Source organism: Rattus rattus, chromosome 16 (assembly GCF_011064425.1).
Source record: "Rattus rattus isolate New Zealand chromosome 16, Rrattus_CSIRO_v1, whole genome shotgun sequence".
Classification (NCBI taxonomy): Eukaryota; Metazoa; Chordata; class Mammalia; order Rodentia; family Muridae; genus Rattus; species Rattus rattus.
The window spans coordinates 16810163-16834920 of record NC_046169.1 but is presented as its reverse complement, the minus strand read 5'-3'; the positions used below and the strand labels follow the sequence as shown (position 1 = coordinate 16834920).

At 49.6% G+C, this 24758-nt stretch overlaps 2 long non-coding RNA genes across 2 annotated transcripts; both read right to left on the bottom strand.

Moving 5' to 3' along the window:
- Nucleotides 1-7813: 7813 nt before the first annotated feature.
- LOC116885207 lies at nt 7814-8748 on the bottom strand. The gene is made up of 2 exons (XR_004385994.1): nt 8256-8748; nt 7814-8139 (listed from the first exon to the last, which is right to left on the bottom strand). It is a non-coding gene; the product is annotated as an uncharacterized LOC116885207 (long non-coding RNA).
- An 8712-nt stretch (nt 8749-17460) lies between these two features.
- LOC116885208 lies at nt 17461-19201 on the bottom strand. Its single transcript, XR_004385995.1, has 3 exons — nt 19103-19201; nt 18112-18239; nt 17461-17864 (listed from the first exon to the last, which is right to left on the bottom strand). It is a non-coding gene; the product is annotated as an uncharacterized LOC116885208 (long non-coding RNA).
- Between the last annotated feature and the right edge of the window lie 5557 nt (nt 19202-24758).

Sequence of the window (24758 nt, the reverse complement as noted above, 5' to 3'; positions counted from 1 at the left end):
AAATTACAAGGACAAAATAAAATAACTCTAGGTTCACTTGTTTAAGAAGGGAACCACTTTCAATACCAGAGGAAGGAAATGCCCAAAATGTTTCTATTCTACAGCTTTAAAAGGCAATTTCATATGCAACTGTCTCCCATATGTTTTACAACTTAGGCTAAATGAACGGGTTTCTTGAAAGATAAACAATGAAAACTCACCCAGCAAGATGGTGTACTGGGTAAAGATGGTTGCCTCCAAGCCTCACAAGCTGAGTTCTATCCCCTGCTGTCCCAGCCCTTGGGCGGTGGAGGATAGCACTGTAAGTTAATGGCTAACCTAGATTACATGGCGAGCCTGAGGCCAGGTGCTAGGCTTGTCACCTGAGAACTGTGGGCTCACTGAGGTCTTTCAGTTCAGGGATACTTTTAGACAGCTCCGCAGTAAGGGAGCAGAGCATCTTGAGAGAGGACGAGATGTCCCAGGGATTGAACTAGTTGGTTTTATAACAGAGGTGGATCAAAGGTCCAGGTCCACAACAGGTTTCTCTAGAATCACCCGGTTTGTCCCTGCCGGACACCGTACAAGGGAGTTGGGCGAGGTACAGGGCCAGAGATCAGGCTCTGAGACTACTGTACCATTTTCAGTAACCCTGACCTCGCCATCTCCCAAGCAGTGGGAAGAGCTTTAGGAAGTTCCAGCTGGTGGGACAAGGGGGACAGGTGGGTGGAGGAAAAAGAGTAGACCAGGCTCGGGGACGGACCACAAGACACACCAGGCTGTCAGTCTCTCCAGCGAGGTCATTTTGCTCTAGATTGCCATGTTTGCTCTGTTCAAGTGCGCGCGCGCACGCACGCACACACGTGTGTGTGTGTGTGTGTGTGTGTGTGTGTGTGTGTGTTATGTATACGTATGTGTTCATATATGTACATGCCCGTGAAGACCACGGGACATATTCCTCAGGTTCTATGTACTGGGGGTGTTTTTGTGTATTTTTTTGTGTGGTTTTTGTTTGTTTGGTTGGTTTTTGTTTGTTTGGTTTTTTGTTGTTGTTGGGTTGTTTTGTTTTGTTTTTTAAGACAGGGACTCCCATTGGTCTAAACTAGTCAGGTTAGACTAGGCGGACAGTCAGAGAGCCCCAGGGTCCTTGAGTCTCTGCCTCCCTAGTATAAATGTGCACCACCAAGCCTGACCTTTTTTTTTTTTTTTTTTTAGATATTATCTCCTGTGTATGTGGCTGTGACTGTGGCTGAGTCCATGTGTGTCCAAGTACACCAGCATGCCAGAAGAGGGCGGTAGATCCCCTTGCAGCCGCAGTTACGGTTGTTGCGAGCCTCCTGTCGAGGGCGCTCTTAATCCACTGAGCTCTCTCCAGCCCCCTCCCCGACTTCTTTCTGTGGGTTCTGGGAATCGAGCTTGGGTCACCGGTGCCTGCAAGACAAGCACTATCTCTCTGGCCCTTCTTTGCTTTGTTTCTTTTGTTTGGGGGCTTTCTCCCCGCCCCCTGCCCCAATAAAAGTCACTATACTGTAAAGAAATCACAAGTAAAAACCCCACACAGCCAGTTTTGGACAAAGGCGGGTGTTTGAGTGGCTTCCTTTAAACTAGCTGTTTCCTCTACAGACACCTGACAGGTCCTAATGCCGTGCATCTCAGTGTACCTGTCAGAGTGGCCGTTCTGAAGCCACGGAGCCTCACTTAGGGTGTTACTCTGGCTGTCAACTACATTCTTTCTGCACTTAACACAGACACGCACACGCACACGCACACACTTCACAGGCGTACACACCATGGACATGCACGCACACACACTATAACAGAGTTGAAACTGGAAAAAATAAGCTTTTTAATATCATATCCACACTTAGAGCTGATGATATGGGCATATGTGCTTTATAGAATATTATTATGTAATATATTAATATATTATATTATATACTATAATATAATATAACATAATAATATATTATATTAATATATTATATTATATACTATAATATAATATAACATAATAATATATTATAATTATATATATTATATATTATAATATATAAATATATTAAATAATATATTAAAAGAAAAACAAACTCAGAATTTTAGGAAAATGAGGGACTTGGATAACATGATAATAAGCAAGGTGATTAAACTGAGAAATCTCTCTCTCTCTTTCTCTCTCTCTCTCTCTCTCTCTCTCTCTCTCTCTCTCTCTCTCTCTCTCCTCCCCATTCCCATTCATCTACAGGTCCTAAACTATAATGCACAGTGAACTATGTGGCAGGCGTAAGCCCCTCTTTTATTTGCTTCCTTGGGTGGTCTATTTCTGTTTGTTGAGACTGCGTCTTACTAGGTCGCCCAGAGTGACCTCCAGTTCATTCCCTTCCAGCTTGAGACTTCACAGTGGTTACAAGCCAGCCAATTCTGATCTTATTGTTCATTTTATTGGTTTGTTTTTCACATGAAATCTTGACCAATTACTAAGGAATAGATTGCCCAGACTGAGGCTAAAAGAGGATTTTAGGATTTAAGAGATGAAGGAAAATGCCAAACAGACAAAGGGCGTGGCGAGGATAAGACATGGACTTGACAAAGATGACTGGGGTCCCTTTTGCCTCTTCCCCACCAGCTAACCTCCCCCAGTGTTATTTCTGGCCAATAGCAATTATTTTAATCTGGTTACATTGATTGATTATCTATCCATCCATCTGATTTATTATCTATCTATCTATCTATCTATCTATCTATCTATCCATCCATCCATCTATCTATGGATGACCATGTGTGCCACAAATTTCAGGAGACAGTTCCCTCCTTCTCCCATGTAAGACCTTGGGTCATCAGGCTTGGCGGGTGCTTCGCCCTGCTGAGCCAGGTAGAGTCTCGCTAGCCCAGTGATTACTATTTTAAAGAAAGCCTTGAGCTGGGGCTACAGCTCAATGGTAAAGTGCTTGGCTCGCTTGCATGAGGCGCTAAGTCGGAGCCTCAGTGTTACAGGAGGAAAGGAGGAAAGGAGGGAGAGATAGAAGGAGGGAGGTAGTAGAGGGGGAGAGGCAAGGAAACAAGGGAAGAATCAAGTCCCTCTACCTCGGGGGCCCATCTCCCGTCTTTCTTTTCCTGTTATTTAAATTGAAACCCTAACCCTCAGCACCTCAGGAGACCCCGTCTGTTTTGTTTTGTTTTTGCCATGGCAGTCATATTTGACTTTAGTCTTTGCGAGGTACTGCATCAAAATGAGATCATGCACACGATCCCCAACCCAACACCACTAGTGTCCTTAGGAAGACCTGGACCCGAGACTGACGTAGACATGTGGAGAACGCCATGGGGTCTGAGAAAACAGAGGCAGATGAGGGTCACAAGACGTCAGAGATTTGCCAGGCGCTATTAGGGTCTTGGGGACGGGACCTTGCAGAGCTGCCTTCGAAATGAGTGAAGCGGGCTGGTGAGATGGCTCGGCAAATACAGTAACACTCGGCGCCTACTGTGATGGCCTGAGTTGGATCCCTGGATCCCACATGATGGGACGACAGAGCTGACTCTAATTCGACAATCATCACCACAACCACAACCACAGCCACAACCACAGCCCTGCTTCATCCCTCCAGCCAGAGCTGTGAGGAGAGAAATCTTTGCCATTCTAAGGCTTCCAGGTTGTGGGTTGTTGTGCCAGCAAACCTGGGACAGATCAGTGACGGGAATAAAGGGCGGGAAAAGCACCTGGGAACGGCGAAAGGTGGTGATCAAAGGCACGAGTTGTGAACAGTAAACGTTAGGTCTTAGTCGTTATCATCATGGGTGTGGGAACAAGAGGGTAATTGTTAAGGCTAAACAGGGTTAGGCCAGCCTAGAGGACATTGTGTCCTATCAATAACGCATGTATCCAGATACAGGAGCAAGATAAGAGGGCATCTTCCAGGCAGCTGAGGTCACAGAATTATTTCTGTAGCTACACCCTGTCCTGCCATTGCCAAGAACAGTGGCCTTGAAGAGGCATGGTGTTCTGGGTCCTCAGGTTTGGGACACAGAAGGACCTAGATGCTAATGGACTCTGATCAGGCTCCTAGAGACCAGGCCCAAGGGAGGAGGGAGCATATAAGCTTCACCAGAGCAGAACGAATTTAGAAGCTTCCAGCCTACAGAGGGGGAGACTGAGGCTAGAGACGGATGGGTCATAGCATATGGGGTGGGCTATGGGGTGAGAAAAAAGTGGATAGGAGATGCAGAGAGAGAGAGAGAGAGAGAGAGAGAGAGAGAGAGAGAGACAGAGACAGAGACAGAGACAGAGACAGAGACAGAGACAGAGACAGAGACACAGAGAGAGACAGAGAGAGAATGGGGTAGAGGACGAGGAAGCTCCTGCCCTAGTGAGACCGACAGGATCCTAAACCAGGCCTTATAAGAGCTGTTCTCAGATGGTCTGCTTCTTTGTCCTTCATGCCAAGCCTTCATTAGAGAAGAGCGGGAAGGGGCCACGGCCTAGGGGTCAATGCCTCTGGCAAAGTGAATTCCAAGGCAGGACAAAGTCCAAGGCAGGCCCTTTATGATGGTGGGATATTGTTCACAGGTGACTAAGGGAACTCCACTCCTGACTCTGTCCTCTTCCTGTCTCCCCTGACCCACCCAAGGTGTGACCTTGTTGGGGGAGAAGGGAACACTGGAGTCTGTGAGTTTTGTTTCTGCCTCAGTTTCCCTTCCTTCCCTAGCACCAGGCAAAATGGCTCTGGGTGTGAGCCATTCTCCTCTCTTGTTTTCATGAGCCTAGTCCTCAGGACCAATGAGTCCTAAGCAACTAAGATCCTTAGACATTCCAACCCCCCACTGGGGGACTGGGGAGATGGCTGTGGGCTTGAGAGTGTTTATTGTTCTGTGGGAGACTGGGAGTTCAGATCTCAGCATCCCACATCAGGGCGGTTCACAACCACCTGTAACTCCAGCTCAAGGGACCCAAGATTCCCTTCTGGTCTCCGTGGGAGCCCATATCAGACACACATACTCATAAGCAAAATGAACTTTAAGAAGAAAAAGAAATCCCAACCTAGGGCTTCACAGGGGTAGCTAGGCAACCCCTCTACCACTGAACCATATCATACCAGCCTGGTCCCTGGCTCAGGGTCCTGTGCAGGTGCTCTACTGCTGAGCCACACCCCAGTACCACAGTGGAGAATTCTAGGCAAGTGCTTTGCTGCTGAGCTACATCTCCAGTCCTCCTTTTTGCTTTGTCCGTCTGTCTGTCTGTCTGTCCCGTCCATCTATCTATCATCTATCTATCTATCTATCTATCTATCTATCTATCTATCTATCTATCCATCCATCCATCTATCTATCTATCTATCTATCTATCTATCTATCTACCTCTCTCTCTCACTCTCTATCTCACACTCCCTCCGTCCATCTATCTATCCGTCCATCCATCCACCCCTCCATCCATCCATCCATCCATCCCCAAACTCATCTATCTATTCAGCCATCCTGCCTCTCCTCCCATCTAGTCCTTTATTTGAGACAGAGTTTGTAGCCCCAGATTTCCCCACTCCCAGGTCCCCCAAACTGAGCTTTGATTCTTTTTGTTTATTTTTTTTTAGTTTGAGACAGGGTCTCACTAATTTGCTGAGGCTGGCCTTGAACTCACTCTAAAGTAGGTCTTGAATTTCCTGAGTCTCAGGGATAACAGACTTTCCTCACATAGCATGGACCAACCCTTGTCTTTTCAGAGGACGAAACAGACCAGAGAGGAGTTGAGCTGACTCTGACACATGGCTAGTTCATGACCCTGCTGTGGTCCTGAGGCTTCTGCTTGTAAGGCAGGAGTGGAAGGGACACCGAGGGTGGGGAGGAAAGGGAGAGTGGCAGGGATGGGGACAGGGAGAGGGAGAGGGAGAGAGCGAGACAGTGAGAGAGGGAGAGAGGGAGGGAGAAGAGGAAGGAGAGAGAGGGAAGAGAAAAAGGAATAATAAAAGGAATAAGAAAAGGAATAATAAAGGAAGAAGAAAAGGAATAATAAAAAGAAGGGAAGAAAAGAAGAAGAGGAGGAAGAGGAGGAAGGGAAAGAAAGGAGGAGGAGGAAGGAGAGGAGGAGGAGGAAGAAGAGGAAGAAGAAGAAGAAGAAGAAGAAGAAGAAGAAGAAGAAGAAGAAGAAGAAGAAGAAGAAGAAGAAGAAGAAGAAGAAGAAGACGACAATGACGACAATGACGACCAGGACAGAAGTTAGAGAAGGCAGAAGGAGGCAGGTGTTGTATTGTCTGAAGAACTGCAAAGCCAAGTGTACCCTCCTAGTTTTTGGGAGGCTGAGGCAGGAAGATAATAGGTCACAGTGTGAGTTTTAGGTCAGCCTGGTCTATATTGTGGTGTGACTTTGTCATCCACCCTCTCCTCACACACAAGGACTTTGGGGGCTTTCAACACTGACTGGAGATAAGAGAACTGGATGGGGACATTCAGAAGATAAACACGGGCTCAGTTTAGCATGGCTGGGTGTCTACCCCACATCAAAGGGAGGATTCTGTTTAATTCAAGCAACTATGTCAACTGACACCTGTTACTGTCACTCCCTGGGGACCGTCCAGAGAGGCAAACTGGTCTTTCCCCAGAGCTCATTTGAGGAAAGGAAAGATGTTCTGAGAAGGCTGAGTTTGAGCTCCAAGTGGAAGTTGTCCCAGCTGCCCTTGACGGGGAGGGAGCTCTGCCTGGAGCCTGGCAGGTCAGGGGTGCAGGCTCGTGGGCAAGGTGCTCAAGGCAGAACTGGGAGGGTACTCACCTGCAGCAGCAATATGTTGGGGCAGGGAGTGGAGGACCAGAGCCAGCAGGCAGAACGCGGCAGTCTTCCTCATCCGCCTCGACATCGGCAGATAGCGAGCAGCAGGCAGAAGAGATAGTGGCGCCCGCTTCGCGCTCTTGGAAGTGGCAAAATGAGCGTGAGCCTGGGAACCCAAGAAATAAAAGCAGACAAGAGACCTTTGACCTCTGAGATACTGAGGGGCCGGGTGTGGTGGGTCGGTGTAAGTATGACTAGGAATCCATCTGAGAGCTTCCCGAATGACGAAGGGGGGGGGGGGGATGGCTACACTGGGCCAAAGAGCAAAGGGAGCGGTTCTCGCTCCTGGCCTGTCAAGTGTATAGGTGTTCAGGTTATGAGATTTATCACCCCGGTAAGAGGGTGGTGCTTCAGCTAGCGAGAAGAAAGGGGTAGTGTTCCTGGTTCTTCCACAGAGATGGAAGGAAGAGGGTGTGTTTTAGCCAGAAAGAGGAATATCCTGGATTTAGCTCCAGTCCCCGGAGAGAATATCCACCACTCCTCAAGCCCTCTCTCGGTTCTATAGGTACCCCCCAGCAGAACACAGGGTACAAGTTATAACACCCCGGGATGGTCAGCAGTCCTTAAGGGTGTGAGTTCGAGAGGTAAGCCAGGCCCTCTCACCATGGGGACATGGCTTCCTGCAGTGTGACCTTGATCGTTTTGAAGAACAGTGGAACCAGCACTCAGTAATTCGCCTCCTGGAGGTCCCCACCGGTTGCTCTATCGCCAAGGCCTGGTCCTGGGTTGGTCTGCCCTCAGCAACCTCAGGCAGGGATGGACCTGTCCCCACCTCCATTGGAAGAGGCAAGGGAAGGGAATGTTTAATGCTGGGAAGATTGTTCTGCCCAGAAAGGGGCACAAGCTGGTTCCTCTGTTACTCCAGACGAGTCCCAGAAGACCGTCTATCTCCTCCCCTCTCCCTCCCAACACACGTGCGCGCGCGCGCGCGCACACACACACACACACACACACACACGCGCGCGCGCACACACACACACACACACACACACACACACACGAAGAGAAAACCAAAACCCAAGACTCTTCTTTTAAAAAGTGCTTTATTAATAGGGAAATTCCAGAGTAGAGCAATGCCTACACGCAAACGAAGATGGTGAGGTGCCTAAGAGTCTTTGGGCCCCTGGAACGTGGAGGTGACGGTGAGGAGGAGAAGGTACCTGGCTCCCAGGCCTCTTCTCTGCTGCTTTGATAAGTCCTTCTAGCACTGACACGCAGACTGAGTCCGAGCGCCTCAGAATAGCTTTGGGATGTGGTGTCAGCTTCATCTTAACCAAGCAGGGATACTGGTGGTGGGGACTCTGTCCCTCTCTTGTCTAAATTTGGGCTGCTGGTTTCACCACCTTAGGCCTCTGGAGGTTGAGGTAGGGAGTAGGAGACAACGATGACGTTAATAAGGATTGGGAGGCGCTAGGGAGGGGTGGGAGTAGGGCAAACCCGGGGTGGGAGAAGCTCGGAGCTGCAGCACCTGGGTTTTCGTGTCCACATTCTCCAGGTTTGGCCGGAAATGGCTGTATGCTTTCTCCAGGCTAAATTCGTCCTCTTTCAGATTGTCACCTGTAGGGAAAGATAGGGTGTAAGAGGGGTCCCCCCCAGAGGAGGCCGGGACACCCATGAACAGGTGGGATGTGTGTGGGATGAGGGATCTGGAAAATGAAGGTCACTACTTCAATATTCAAATCTTTGATGGAGTCTTAGAGGATTTGCTGTGAGCCTAGGAGCTGGTCCGGGGGAGAGGCAGGGACACCAGGGAAGGTCACTAGGGTAGGGACACCAGAATAGCATGCCTACCCACTTTGTACTATGTACCAGGGGTCACAAGTCATACCCATGGGGAGCTACTGTCATCGGTGTGAAGGACGGATGGGAGTGGAGCTGGTGGCAGCCAGTTGAGTCACAAACTACCCTCCTTATGTGCCCAGCCCTTAGCAACAGTAAACACAGCAGACAACCTAGGTTTTTTTTTTTTTTTTTTTTTTTTTTGAGAAATCGTGTCTGTTATTTGCCAATGACATCTACTTCCTCTTCTGGGACCTTGCAGACTTTTGTGGTCTCCTGGACTCCGGCTTAGGGCTTGGTTTTTTTCCTTACCATCTTGGCCATTCCTCAGTGGGTGTGTTAGAGTGTTTCCTGTACTTCTGGGTGGTTCTAGGAGGCCCCTTCCTTCCTTTAATTCCACCCCTGTCTTTGTCCCTTCAAGACTCCTGGTGCTACACTCAGGTCAAAAAGCCACCCCCTTCAGCAACCCCTCCCCCCAGGTTCAGGGAGTCAGTGTGCCCCACAGATTTCTCTATTGGATGCCCAGCTTAGGTGGCAGCCACCATACTCCTAAGGTGAGCCTCAGATGCTCTGTCCTCCCCGACCCCCTCTCCAGCCTGCCAGCGACCCATTCCCCTTCAGACAGCCTCAGTTGCTTGCCTCCTGAACCATCCCATTCTCTCACAGTGACCCCATCTCCCATGTCACCCCCCCACCCAGAACCACCTGAGTGAACCACTTAAAGTTCATCCATGGCCTTGGCGGTGTGTACTCAGCTGCTGAACAGACTGGGGTAGGACGCTAGTTCAGAGCTAGCTTGGGCTACAACAGTGGGACCTTCTACACAAATGAATGGATGAACAAATAAACAACACCACATATCTGATCAAAGCCCTCCGAAGCCTCCTTCCTCCCTTCTTTACTTCCTTCCTTCCTTCCTTTTTTTTTTTTTTTTTTTTTTTTTGGTTCTTTTTTCGAGCTGGGGACCGAACCCAGGGCCTTATGCGCTTCCCTAGGTAAGCGCTCTACCACTGAGCTAAATCCCCAGCCCCCTTCCTTCCTTTCTTTTTTCTTCCTTCCTTTCTTTCTTTCTTCTTCCTTTCTTTCTTTCTTTCTTTCTCCCCCCCTCTCTTTTTTTTCTTTCTTCCCTTCTTTGAGACATGTAAACCAGTTAGCCTCAAACTTGTTATGTAACAGAGAATGACCTTGAACTGACTATTGATTGGTCACCTCCCTAATGCTAAGGTTACAGCTGTGCGACATCATACCATTTCTTAAACAGTGCCTCCAGCTGAAGAATGGCCTTTCTCTGTCCACCCAGGGACAGTTTGAAGGAACAGGAGGCCAACTTCTAAGCTGCTGCTTGGAGACTCAGGTTTAAATCAGAAACCTTCAGTGAGACCCCGGGCTGAGCCATATCTGGTCAGGTACTCCATCAGTCCTAACCTGGGCACTGATATATCCTGGTGCTCCATGGAGAGTCTGTGTGTGTCTAACACCTTGTCTTGTGGGGCAGGAGATGACTTGGAGCCTAGGAAAGGGCATTAAATAAGGGAGGTCATAAAACACCTAGGAGCAGAAGCTGGGGGTGTGGCAAGATCCCTGAGTGTCCTGGTTCGAGGGCCTGAAGTTCAAGGCCAACTCTTACACTACACTGTAGTTAGCTTGAGATTACCCTGGGCTGTGCAGTAACAGTGTAGAATTGGGGGAAGGGAAGCTGAAGAGACGGCCCAGCTGGTAAGATGTTTGCCTCATAAATACTTTGGACCTAAGTTTGATCATCAGAATAGAATTCACATGAAAAGCTGGGCTGGGTGGCACGTTATGACTCTGTCTCTGGGGAAGCAGACTGGTGGATTTGCGTGACTCTCCTACCAGCCAGCCTGACCATCCAATTTGTATGCCCCAGGCTTCTGTGAGGGCCCTTGTCCTGCCAAACAACTCATACAGCTCCTAAGGAACAATACTGAGACTGACACATGCATGCATAAATGTGCATGCACACATGCACACACACACACACATACACACACATGCACACACACAGGCACACACATGCACAGACACACACACACATGCACACACACAGACACACACACAGACACACACACACAGACACACACACAAGCACACACACAGACACAGACACACATACAAGCACACCACACACACACACACACACTGGGAAGGTGGGTAGTCCATGTTACCTAGTGGGGAGCTGGGCAGAGGCAGCCCTATTGACTGCAGAAGACGTTACGTGGTGTGGTCAGAGACGTGGGCAGACACAGCCCTAGGGACCCTGACTTGTTCAGGAACCAGAGGACACTAAAGGACAAAGTGGAGGTGGGGAGGAGGGGGTCCCTAGAGAAGGCATGGGTCACAAACAGGTTATGGAAACAATTGGCTTGGTGCTGATATAAGTAGTGAGGGACAGAACTTCCCAGATAGTGGTGTGATGTGTACAGAGACATGGAGGGGAGAGAATGCTCAGTGGAAGCCTTGGGAATTTGATGGGGGAGAAGCTAAAAGAGAAGTGAGATGGGTAAGGTGACCCGAGTCCCATCCAGGGACCCGCATGAAGCGAAGGGCTAACTCCTTAAAGTTGTCCTCTGACCTCTGCCTACATATCATGGTACACACATGCCCTCACAACCCCACTAAATCAATGTATCAAAAAGAAAGACTTTAGGTCAGTGACAGAGGCCTGAGAAATTCTGGGGAAGGATCCTGGGCATAAGGGACCATGGAGGAGCAAGGGGTGAGGGGACTGCAGCCCAGGACCAAGTGACATGAGCTGTCGTCAGAATGAGTGCCATCCACTCATGGCCACGGCACCTTCCCTGCCTCCCCAGAACAGTTACCTTCCCAAACACCTGTGCTCTGGAAAGTTCCAGGAAGAGTTTCTGGCTGCCATGCTCGCCAGGCTTGAGAGGGGTCATACGATGACCTGCGAACAGGAGTGTTGTGAGTGACCAGCTGCACGGGAGAGCAGTAGGTGGGGACTCAACAGACCCTGACCCTGAGGGGGACAGTCGCATCTCTACCCTTTAAAGTCACGGCAGTAGGAAGTGAAGACTACTGTCACTCTGGTTTCTCCATCTCGCGGGGCAGTGACCAGGCTCCCCAAATATCCCTCAGTTCCCTAATGGGCTTCAGTCCCCTCGGGTATGAAATGGAGGCCTAGCGATAGTCCCTTCTGCCCACTTCTAGCCCAGGCGTTCTAGTGGACATTTCTTGGCAATTCCTGAAAGGTACCTCTCAGCCCATCTGGCTCGGTCCCAGTTTCCTTGTTACGTCTAAGGCAGCTTAGATAATAAAATGTAATTTTATGGTGTAATCCCAACTTAGTGCTTCTGTTTCTGTTTCCATTCCTCACTCAGATGATCCTATCCTATCAGATAAAAAAGCCACCTTTGGTGATGCCCAGGAAGGGGTGGAGCGTGACACCTTGTTTGACCCTAGCTGTCTCCTTCACTGCCAGGCTGGAAACAACCTAACAGAAGAACATTAAGGCCGTGACTTCTGGGTATAGTGTTGTCACCCTTGGCCCTCTCACTGTGTCATGCTGGCCTCACCTGTGAGCTCTCTGGGAGTGGCTGAAGAAGACAGCCAAGATGATCACAAGGACAAGTAGCAGTGCCAGCACGGTGCCCACGAGGCCATACACGAGTCTCTTGCTGGTTCTGAACTCACAAGTCTTTCCCCAGTACCAGTGGTTGTCTGTGTTTGGGCACCTGCGGACAAACACATAGGCTCAGGCGAGGTCCCTTAAACCAGGACTCCAGAAGGGAAATTAAATACCTAAGGCCCAGGCACCTCTTTTAAAGGTAGGTTTGTGTGTCTGGGGGGCTAGGGTTCCTGAATCTGTAGGGAGTGAGAAGGGAAACTCAGTGAGACTCCAGGGAGCTGAGCGTCTCATCCTAGCTCCGTGCTTGCTTGTATGTCTAATCGTGCAGCAGCCGCCACTGGAATGGGGTTCTCACCATGTTTAATATTTATTTAATGTTTAATATTAATTTATCATGATAATTATTTAATTTATCTTGGCAACTGGAGTAGCCAGGCCACAGCTGGAAGAGTTCACGGCTGAAATGTTGTAAGATAGATTACTTAATTTAAACAAACTATACCATTAATTTAATGATTAAGCTGGGCACAACGGGTCAGGACTGGAATCCCAGCACTCGGGGAGGTAGGAATGGAAGAAGGAAAATTGGTTTAAGGTTGAGGCCAGCCTGGACTACACAGTGACTGCCGCTTCAACTTGGGGTACTGAGACCCTGGTCTAAAAACATAAAGATAAAAGGGGGGAAAGGGAAGAAAGAAGGAAGAAAATAAAGAAGAAAGGGAGGGGGATGGGAGGAAGAAGGAAGGAATGAACAGCTCAAAGAAATAGAGGAGCGACAGATGACAGGATGGTGGGGCAAATAACTTGAACCCTCTCAGAACAGCCCTGGCTGGACTGCTGAATGTCTGACTCTACACCCCGTGCCTACCCATCATTCTCATGGGGGCAGAGGGTGATGGGAGAGCCCTGTAAAGGAAAGAGAGATGTGTAAGACAGGGGAGCGTGCCTTCCAAGCACCTCTGTCACCAGATACAGTTGTTTTGAGTTGTTTTATTATATATCTACGTCGCAAATCCACCTAGCAACTCACAAGAGAAACTGGGGGCGGGTGGGGTGCAGAACAGATCTCTGATCTACAGGGCACGGTGCAGCAGCCCTATTGGAGACTGTGGGGACAGGAAGCACCCTCTCATCAGGAGAAGGAGTGGGTGCCGGGATGAATAAGATAGGCACTCACACGCATTGGGGCCCTGCGCGCAGGAGCTGGCAGTAGCCACGGTTACAGTTGAGCCGTGACTTCGCCTCCTGAGTGCAATCGTTCACGCAGGTCAGCGTCCCGTTCAGATCCTCTGGGTAAAAGTAGTGGCCGAAATCCTTGGCAGCCTTCTGGAAGCAATACTCTACAGGGTGGGGGGTGGCAACTACAGTCAGCATGGCCAGAACGCTCCCTGGATCCCTGTTTACCATCCGCACTCCATCTGCACCTGCGGCCCACAGTTCTAAGGGGATGCTCACCGGCAGGGTCAAAGCTGAAGGTTAGAGACTCCATGTCCATAGTGGTGACATTACCATTGTAGCACAGTACGTGGTCTGCCAGAGATAAGGGAAGAGAAAAGCACAACAAAAACCATAGAAGCTTCTTTCTACCTGTCAACAGCCAGGCCTCCCCTTCTCCCACCAGGGCTCCTCCCCTTCTCCCACCAGGGCTCCTCCTCTCCCACCAGGGCTCCTCCCTTCTCCCACCAAGGCTCCTCCTCTTCTCCCACCAGGGCTCCTCCTCTTCTCCCACCAGGGCTCCACCCCTTCTCCCACCAGGGCTCCTCCTCTTCTCCCACCAGGGCTCCTCCCCTTCTCCCACCAGGGCTCCTCCCCTTCTCCCACCAGGGCTCCTCCCCTTCTCCCACCAGGGCTCCTCCCCTTCTCCCACCAGGGCTCCTCCCCTTCTCCCACCAGGGCTCCACCCCTTCTCCCACCAGGGCTCCACCAGGGCTCCTCCCCTTCTCCCACCAGGGCTCCACCCCTTCTCCCACCAGGGCTCCTCCTTCTCCCACCAGGGCTCCTCCCCACCAGGGCTTCCCTCCCACCAGGGCTCCTCCCCAGGGCTCCACCCCTCCCACCAGGGCTCCACCCCTTCTCCCCACCAGGGAACCTCCTCTTCCCACCAGGGCTCCTCCCTTCTCCCACCAGGGAACCTCCTCTTCTCCCACCAGGGCTCCTCCCCTTCTCCCACCAGGGCTCCTCCTCTTCTCCCACCAGGGCTCCTTCTCCCACCAGGGCTCCTCCCCTTCTCCCACCAGGGCTCCTCCCCTTCTCCCACCAGGGCTCCTCCCCTTCTCCCACCAGGGCTCCTCCTCTTCTCCCACCAGGGCTCCACCCCTTCTCCCACCAGGGCTCCTCCTCTTCTCCCACCAGGGCTCCACCCCTTCTCCCACCAGGGCTCCACCCCTTCTCCCACCAGGGCTCCTCCCCTTCTCCCACCAGGGCTCCTCCCCTTCTCCTACCAGGGCTCCTCCCTCCCCTCTTCTTTCTTTTCCTCCATTCCTTCATTCATCTGCCTGCTCTTCTCTCCACCTCTTTCTCCTTCCCTTTCTTCCATATCGGTGATCTACCCTGAACTGACATTAGAGCTCCAGATATACAGCCATATCTGTGAGTAGGCTCACTTGGGGACATGGGCGTGAAAACTTCAGCCTGGGACTGAATGGGATGGGAACAGGACAGAGTCAGGGGAGGCTCTAGGGGATGGTTTGGCTTTGTTCTGAATTCTAAAAAAAAAAAACCTCTCTCTCTCTCTCTCTCTCTCTCTCTCTCTCTCTCTCTCTCTCTCTCTGTGTGTGTGTGTGTGTGTGTGTGTGTGTTCACATAAGTTGGGACGATGTGGAGAGCGGAAGAGGGCATTGGATCTTCTGGAGCTGGAGTAATAGGTAGCTGTGAGCTGTCCAACCTGGGTGCAGGAACGGAACTGAGGTCCTCTACAAGAGCAGCAAGTGCTGAAAGGGGCTATAAGCCTAGAATTCACTGTGGATCCCAGACTAACTGTGAACTCATTGCAATCCTCCTGCCTTGGTGGGGACTCCAGTGTTCCAAGCAAGAAGAGAAGAGGAAGCAGAGACCCAGGTTTCTTCCCACTGAAGTAGAAGAGTTTCAGGAGGACTTACGTTGGCACAGGGAGTGGTCAGTTGTGATTGCGTTAGTCTCGTTCAGGATTTTGCCCTTCACAATCTCCGTGGCGTTTCTGAACAGTGTCCTATACTCTGGGGTGTAGTTTGCCTCTAGAACAACATCGCTTTCCACCACGATGCTGCCGTTGCTGCAAGCAGGAGAGACTTCAACATTTCCCCCACATCACCAACAAACACCCAGCAAGGAAGACAAAGGTAGCAAGAGGGGAGATGGGAAGGGAAAGCGGCCATGTGACCCGAGGGGTGGAAAGAAGAGGATTCCATTTAGCTCAGTGGTAGAGCGCTTGCCTAGGAAGCGCAAGGCCCTGGGTTCGGTCCCCAGCTCCAAAAAAAAAAAAAAGGAAAAAAAAAAAAAAAAAAAAAAAAGAGGATTCCTGTGGGGTGTGGCAGCATACACCCTGAGTCCCAGCACTTGGAAGATTGAGGCAGGAGGATCATAGTTTCAAGGCCAACCTGGGCTACATACTGAGACCTTGTTTCAAAAGGCCAAAAAAAAAAAAATTAAAGGAGGAATGGGGTGGGGAAGAAAGAGAGGAAGGAAGGAAGGAAGGGAAGGAGGGAGGGAGGGAGGGAGGGAGGGAGGGAGGGAATAGGTAAAGGAAAGAAAGAAAAGAGAAGAAAGGAAAAGAGGAAAAAAGATGGCCCCCACCCTTGAGCAGCTAAAATATTCCAGGGAGCCAGTTAAGCAAGACTATTCAAGATTAGTAAATCCCAGTTTGTCACAAGAGCTAAAGGACGAACTTTAGCTCTGAAAATAGAGGCTTGGATCATCTCTGCAGGCAAAGGCAGTTGCAGCCAAGCTCTGTAGCCTGGGTTCAATTCCCGGATCCACACGGTAGAAGGAGATTCTCAATTCCTCCCAGTTATCCTGTGACCTCCACACCTCCATGCGTGTGCACACGTACATGCATACATTTGTTGCACACACACAACACACACAGTAAAAATCAATTGGGTGAAGATGAGTCACGGGCTGGAAAACGGTGGGAAAGAGAGGGGCGGAGCCTCGAGATATTAACGACAGTCGAATGTGGTGGCCGATATCTTAACCCAGTGCTTGGAGGAGGGAAAGAAGAAGAGGAAGAGGGTGGAGGAAGAGGGGAAGAAAAGAGGAGAGGAGGAGAATGAATAAGAACTAATGAGGTCCTATTAAAAGGTGGGACCCTAATCTCAAAGCCCCTCACTGTGTGGCCGGTGATGTTGCTAAGAGGGGCGATCTTTTTAAGATGTATTCATTTATTATATCTAAGTACACTGTAGCTGCCTTCAGACACACCAGAAGAGGGCATCTGATCTCATTACAGATGGTTGTGAGCCACCATGTGGTTGTTGGGATTTTGAACTCAGGACCTCTGGAAGAGCAGCCAGTGCTCTTAACCACTGAGCCATCTCTCCAGCCCAAGAGGGGCGATTTTTGAGACAGGGTGAGTCATCTGTCCTGATCACCAGCAGGAGAGACCGGCAGTCTTCCTCCTCTTCATATCCCTCATCCCAGCACAGGCACCGTACCCCCACATCTCAGCAGCTCAGGATTCTGATTCCTTGCCCCCTCCCCTCCTTCTCTCCACAAGTCCCTGTGGTCTTATGGGAAAATCTTGTTGCTCATGAACTTTCCCCTTTCTCCCACGTAATCCACTCTCTTTTCTTTTCTTTTCTTTTCTTTTTTTTTCTTTTTTTCGGAGCTGGGGACCGAACCCAGGGCCTTGCGCTTCCTAGGCAAGCGCTCTAACCACTGAGCTAAATCCCCAACCCCCGTAGTCCACTCTCTAGTCACTGACACCATCACCCCCAATGTAGACTTCTGGCCTCTCATTCTCTCGCCCACAGCCAGCTAGAGCTGATCAGATACTGAAAACTAATAGCAAATGAATGGACATGATGAATAATAAGGAACAGAATGGGCATAAATAATGAACAGGGGCTGGAGAGACGGCTCAGTGGTTAAGAGCACCGACTGCTCTTTCAGAGGTCCTGAGTTCAAATCCCAGCAACCACATGGTGGCTCACAACCATCTGTAATGGAATCCGATGCCCTCTTCTGGTGTGTCAGAAGACAGCTACAGTGTACTCATATACAAAATAAATAAATAAATCTTTAAAAAAAAATAATGAACAGGCATGAATAGATGAATGAAGGAGATTGTGAATGAATGGATGATGGCCAAGTAACTGTCACGAGCAAGTGGACAGTGATGACGAAACTTCAATGAACGGGAGTAATGAACAAGTGAATGAGCAAATGAGGTATGAATGAACTGTCCAACAAATGATGGGTGCCTGGGTCAATGATGACTTTATGGTGCAGGACAAGTTTTGTGAATGAATGAACAAATTATGAATGGATAGCCGTGATAAACAACTGATACGTGACTCAGGACTCCTGGGTGTTGCTTCAGGACTGGAGTTCCCCTGGGCCGAGACAGATATTGACAGCCTAACCTCAGGGTAGGAGGACGCAGTAGGGAGGGAAAGAGGGACACCCCCGCCCCATTCCCGACACTCACAGAAGTTTTCTGACGATCACATTTTTGTACTGGGGAAGGTCATCACCCTTGAAAACCTTATCCATCTGGAAAAAAGCAAACCAGAGATCATACAGGGCTGGAGTATGTCCTATCTCTGGACAGCTCCAGGCTGGTGTTGGTGGAGCCCCTAGGAAGGAGAAAGAAAAAGACAGGAAGCTGTGATGGGGGCTGGGTGGAGAAGGGGTCAAGGCTGGGTGCTCTGAGAAGACTCAGAATTCTGGGAGGCAAAAAGTGTATGAGACACTGGGATAGGTAGCCATTGACCACACTTGGCTGAGGACTTGCTCCCACCTGGCTCAGGAAGAGGTCTGTGAAGTTCTTGTAGTCCTGGGAGGACATGTTCTTCATGTCAGCTGTGAAGTTCCGTTCAATCACTTTTACTATCACGGTTACGGTAGCGTTAATAACATTGGGGAATTCTGTGGGACCAGACAACATGGTGCATGAGACACCAACCCTTAGGGCCCTCAGGAATGTCTCTGGGGTGTGTAAAACGTTCTGCCTGTTGGTATCGTGGAGGGGGAAAAAAGGATAGAAACTCAAGAATCAGTTGAGGGGGGCCCTCTCTCTCTCTCTCTCTCTCTCTCTCTCTCTCTCTCTCTCTCTCTCTCTCTCTCTCTCTCTCTCTCTCTCTCTCTCCTCTCTCTCTCTCTCCCTCTCCCCCTCTCCCTCTCTCTCTCTCTCTCTCTCTCTCTCTCTCTCTCTCTGTGTGTCTCTGTGTGTGTGTGTTCATACATGTACATGTTCATGTGTGCAGTCCATGTATGGAGTTGACATCCAGTTGCAAGTCTCCCTTTATTGCCTCTCTTCAGTGTTTGAGACAGGGTCTCTCACTGGATGTCACCAACTTGGCTAGAATGGCTGGTCAGCAAGACCCAACTCTGTGAATCTCCTTGTCAGGTTACAGGAGCACAGCACTATGGCCAGAGTTTCGCATCAGTTCTGGGCATCCAGACTGAGATCTCCATACCTGCACTGTGAATACTTTCACTGTAGAACTCCCTCCTCCCCAGCCCCCAGTCCTTGTCTCTTGATATCACAGACCTAATGGCCAGACGAAGACCCAGGGAGTCAGGTGGAAGGCTTACAAAGGGTTAGGATAGAAACCTCCTATTAGAGAAGAGGAGAACCGCAAAGTTAGAGCAGGAGGACCAGAGCAGGGGAAACATTACCTCCTCTCCCTGAAGTGAAGCCATGGGAATGATCATCATTCCAACATGGCCATCTAGCTGTAAGGGTCAAGGGGCACAGGGAGGGCTTCAGGTATCAGAGGAGTCATTACCTACTGGGAAGGAAAACAGCATGGAGTCACAGAGCTGACCCGTGTAGCCTGGTTGGCATTCACACTGTCTGCCGTTCCAATTTCCATTCTTGCAGTCCTCTGGGAAAGGGCAGAATTCAAAAAGATCATTGAGAAAGCTCTAGGAACAAAAACACTTGCTCCCATCAAGGTGTCATCATGGCCCTACCCTGGACAAGGGGAACGAGAGCAGATGATGCTACAACCTCACATTCCCATCTCGTTCCAAGAAACTAGAGGGCAAAGCACAAGAAAAAGGTGTTTAAGGATACAAGAAACAGAGAAGAAAGAGACAGAGACAGAGACAGAGAGAGAGAGAGAGGGAGGGAGGAAGGAAGAAACCCTATGAATCAAACAACAGCAACAACATGTTGAGCATGGTGACTTACACTTGTAATCACAGCACTCAGGAGGCTGAGGTAGAAGGATCACAAGATTGAATGCAGCCTGAGCACACTGGGATGCTGTTCCAGCACCCCTAATCTCATACCAAAGAAAACACATATCAATGTGAGAAATATACATCGATAGCTATATAGGTCAGAGTCATGTGACATCTTTTTATGTCCACACAGAAAAAGATGATTAAGAACTAAGGCCTAAGAGAGAAACACAGAGTCAATCACATGAAACTTACTCAGTGGCAGAGTGGAAAATGTCAGGGATGTTTCTGATGATAGAGGAATAGAAAACGTTGATTCAGCAGGAATGGTGGTAGATTGAGAGCTCGAAGGAGGGTGACTCGTGTCCATTGAAATCCCACTGCTTGGAAAGGTTGTAGATGCCTGTGGGAAGACTGTTGGAGATGTCTCAGATGCTTGAGTTGCTTGGGTTGAAGTTGGACGACTTGGGGAGGAGGTTGCAGATGCCTCAGTCAAGGCTGAGGTGTGGCTGACCTCAGGAGGTACAGAAGATTCAATTGAAATTGGGCTGCTTTGGGAGGTCACAGTTTCCTGAGGGAAGATTGTGGTTTGGTCAGTATGACTGGGTGGAGTTCTCAGTGTTGACATCAGGCTGCTTGGGTGTGTTGTAGCTCCCTCAGGTTGGTTTGTGATGTGGGTGATCCCAGGAGTTACAGCTGTTTCTGTGGAGTGTAAGTGGTTATGAATTTGGAATATCCTGGAATGAACCCTGCTTGGGATGTCATAGTCCCGTGAGTTTCTTCTGTTGATATAGTCATTGCTGGGGAGCTTGTAGACACATCAGCTAGCTTTGTGGAGTATGACGTGTCAGGAGGTACAGCTGTGTCTGTGGAAATTGTTCTGCCTTTGATTGCCTCAGTCAGGGTTGTTTTGTAACTTGTTTGAGTTTCTTGTGTTGAAATGACACTGCTTGGGGAACTTGTGAATGTCTCACTTTTTGCTGCAGTGAGTAAGGTGTTAATGGGCATAGTTGTTTCTGTGGAAATTGTCCTGCTTGTGTAGGTTGTAGATTCTTGAGCCAAGAGTATTGTTTGAGAGTTCTCAGTTGGTTGAGTTTGAAGTGTTGAAATTTGGTTGCTTGTCCAGGTTTTACTTTCTTTAGTCAGGGCTTTGGTTTTGGAGGTATCTTGAGGTGCAGTCATTTCTATTGAAATTGACCTCCTTGGGAGGCTTGTAGAATCCTCAGTGAAGCCTGTCATTTGTACCTTCTCAGTGGACTTTGTGCCATGTGTCCATTCTGAGTTGCTTGGGGAATTTGTATATATATCGGTTTTGGATTTTGTGTGTGTGATGTCAGGAGATACAGGTGTTCCCGTTGATGCTTGGTTGTTTGGGGAGGTTGTAGATTCCCCATTGACGATTGTTGTTTGGGAGGACCTAGTAACTTGAGTTGTGTGTTTTGAGATCATCCTTTTGGGGGAATTTGTCAAATCCTCATTCAGGCCTGTGGTGTCCGAGGTTTCAGGATTTCCATCTGCTTCTGTTGAAGTTGAGTTCTTTTGGAAAGTTGTTGTACCCTGAGTGAGGTCTGTCGATGCTGAGATTTCAGGGGTCGGAATTGTATCGCTTGTAGGAACTGTGTTCTGAGAGTTTTCAGTGGTCCTTGGTGTTGATGGTAAATGTGAGATGGTTCGGTCAGATGCTGTTCCTTCTTTTGGAACTGTACTTTGGGAGTTTCCAGTCATCACCAATGTGGAAGTTGAACTCAGGTCTCCTATTTCAGTTGCTAATCCATGTCCTGGCGCTGTGCTCTGAGAATCTTCCGTTGTCTTGGACATGCGTGCCAAACTGCTTGTATGTTCGGTTACATCTGTTTCTCTTGTTTGCTTGCTGTCAGTGGACGCTGCTACAAGTGTTGAATTTGTGCTGCTTGGCAAAGTTGTGGGGCCATTTGTACCAGATCGGAGAGTTCTTTTCTCTCTTAGACCTGTTTTAGTTGGGGCAGGGGAGGAATTAGAGAAGAAGGGATGATTTATCAATTTTTGCCTTTTTTCCCTGTTATTCCTGAGAAACCATGAGAGCTAGTTCCGTCTCCCACTAAAGAACAATTGGTCTTTCCTCCCCAGTGTGTACAAACCCACCCATGAACCCATAAATTTCATCAGTGGTCCTGTACTCCCCCTTTCTCTTCTGAGCAACATAATATTTTGGGGCAGCAGTAACTGTGTCACAAGATAATTCCTGACTTGGATTGCTTGTAGTATGGAGTTGCCGATGTGGCAAAGGCCTTGTGGGTCACCTCAAGCCAGCATTTCCTGCACTCGCCTTCCTCCATGCCCAGAGCTGTGCTCACTCTCCCCGGTGCTCTGACACAAGTGCCCTGAGGTGCCAGGCACATTCTCCTGTCCCTACCCTTTCTCTCACCTCATGAGTCACACTTGCCACATGTCCTGTGGACTAGTGCGAGCATCACAGTCCCCCGACCCCACTCTTTACATTGGACCCCTGCAGCAGCATTTCCCATGAACCTAGAAGGCACCAGAGGGCTGATGGGATCACCTAACTCCATGGCAGTTCTCTCTGTGTCCTTTCTCCCCCACACACACGTGCATGCACAAGGGCTGAAACACACACTTGCTAGAATATCACCATGGCTGCACGCCAGCCTGTGGTCCTCACTGCGTCCCACAATAGGTTTCTCCTCTGTTCCCACTCCCCCATCCTGCTTATGGGCTATGGTTGTGCAGAAGGAGGGTTTGCAGCTCCTTCTCCAGGAGGACAGGCAACTCTGTGTGCAGCACAATTTCTTATATCACATATTGGGGCAGCCAATCTTCACTGTCAGCTTGTGTGGATTTGGCATCCCCTACACACCCTCTTCTGGGTCTATCTTTGAGGGTGTTTCCAGAGAATTATAGATCAGGAGGGAGGGCCTACCCTGGGTATGGGTGGTACCATCTCACTGGCTGGGATCTCCGACTGAATAAAAGAAACTGTTCTTCCCTGAAGCTGCCGCTGTCGGGTAACAGCAACAAAGTAAGCTGTGGACATTTCTGAGACAGCAAAATGTTTGCAGCTTAAGCATGAGGACCTGAGTCTCGATGCTCGGCATCTACGTGAAAAGCCGGGTGTGGGGAAACATGCCCTAATCCTGGCCCTGGGGAGGCAGAGACAAAAAGATGCTTACAGTACATCTTTGGCCTTACTGTACAGTCTAGCCAAAGGAGTGAGCTCAGTGTTCAGTGAGGGACCCTGTCTTAATATGTGCAGCTTGATCTTCTTGTGGAGCTCCTAACAGAAGGAGTTGGGGTGTCTCTGACTCTTTTACTTGCTTTCCCTCCTACTGGGTTGCCTCATCCAGCATGACTATGAGAGGAGGCGCCTAATCTGATTGCAGCCTGATATACCATGTTTGGCCGATATCCCTGGGAGACCTGCTGTTTTCTGAAGGGAAATGGAGGAGGAAATGGGAGGTGCAGAGAAGGGACTGGGAGGGGAGGATGGAGTGGAAACTGTAGTCAGAATAAACTCTATGAGAGGAGAATAAATGGAAAACGTTTAAAACAAGTTTTTAAAGTGGGAAGTGAGTAAGGAAGATCTCTATGTTAACCTCTGCCTCCTACAGGTCTTCTCTCCCTCTCTCTGAAACACACACACACACACACACACAAACACACTAAATATGAATATTCACAGAGAAAGTATCTGATATGGATAAGAATATAATACCCGATTCCCATTCATCTACCTAAGAATGGGCTGGAGATACAACTAGGGGCTGGGGGCGTGGCTCAGTGGTAGAGCCCCTGCCTAGAATCTCCCAATGAGGGGCTGGGGATGTGGCTCAGTGGTAGAGCCCCGGCCTAGAATCCCCCAGTGAGGGGCTGGGGGTGTGGCTCAGTGATAGAGCACCTGCCTAGAATCCCCCAGTGAGGGGCTGGGGGCGTGGCTCAGTGATAGAGCACCTGCCTAGAATCCCCCAGTGAGGGGCTGGGGGCGTGGCTCAGTGGTAGAGCCCCTGCCTAGAATCCCCCAGGGAGAGGCTGGGGGCGTGGCTCCAGTGAAGAGCCCTTCATTTTCTATCATAAATGAAGCCCTAGATTCAATTCCCAGTACTCTAAATAAAATAAAACAAAACCCTAAAGGGAAAACCAACAGCAATCTGTCCGTCTTTTTCATGAATTTATAATTCATTATTTATAATTCTAAAACCTTAAGCATTATTGCACCCTCTACCTGAATCACACTGATTGGTCTTGGCACAGCTGTCACTTCTGTGGCTGTTTCTCTCAGGCCCCTGTGATGACAGAGAACATCTCTCTCCTGCCAGCTCTGTTAGGGCCTACCAGGTGACCAAGATGCAGATCTGGCTGGCATCGTGACACAGATCTTTAATCCTAGTGCTGGGAAAACAGACGCAAGTGGGTTGTCTGTGAGTTATAGGCCAGTCCTCCTTTTACTTTTATTTTGAGATGAGGACGCACTAAGTTATCCAGACTGGCCTTAAACTCACGCGGTGCCTCAATCAGGCCTTGGCATTTTAGTCCACCTGCTTCAGCCTCCCAAGTAGCCAGGATGACAGGCCTGCACCACCAGGACCAATTTGGTTTTCGTTTTTTGTTTGTTTGTTTGGTTGGTTGGTTAGTGTTTTCATTTTTGTTTGGTTTGGATTCCTGCTAGGCAAAGCTTCTACACTGAGACACACCCTCAGTCTCTTTTTTAAAAAGTTATTAAATGTTTGATTCTGCCCTGTCTTTTCTCCCTAAGCTAATGGAGGCAAAAGGCCTGAGTGGTTGGTTGCCGGGAGAGTCAGACCTCACTCAATGGGGTGTACAGGACGCAGCTAAAGAAAGCGACCACGAACTGGTGAGAGAATCAACTGAGCAGGGCTCACCGGGGCTTCCAGAGGCTCAGGTGACAATCGGGGGCCTGGTACGGGTCCCCTGCTTATGCACTACGATTGCACAGCTTGGTGTTCTTCTGGGGCCCTAACGGTGGGAGCGAGGGCTGTCTCTGACTCCTTTGCCTGTCCTTGGGACCCCTTTCCTTCTTCTGGGTCTCCTCATCCAGCCTTGATATGAGGGTCCATGCTTAGTCTTATTGTAACTTGTTATATGCCATTTTTGATGTTCCACTGATATCCCTGGGATGCCTGCTCCCTCCTCCCCTCCCTCCTCCTCCCTCCTCCCTCCCTCCTCCTTCCCTTCCTCCCTTCCTTTCCTGATCCTCCTCCTCCTCCTCCTCCTCCTCCTCCTCCTCCTCCTTCTTCTCTCTCT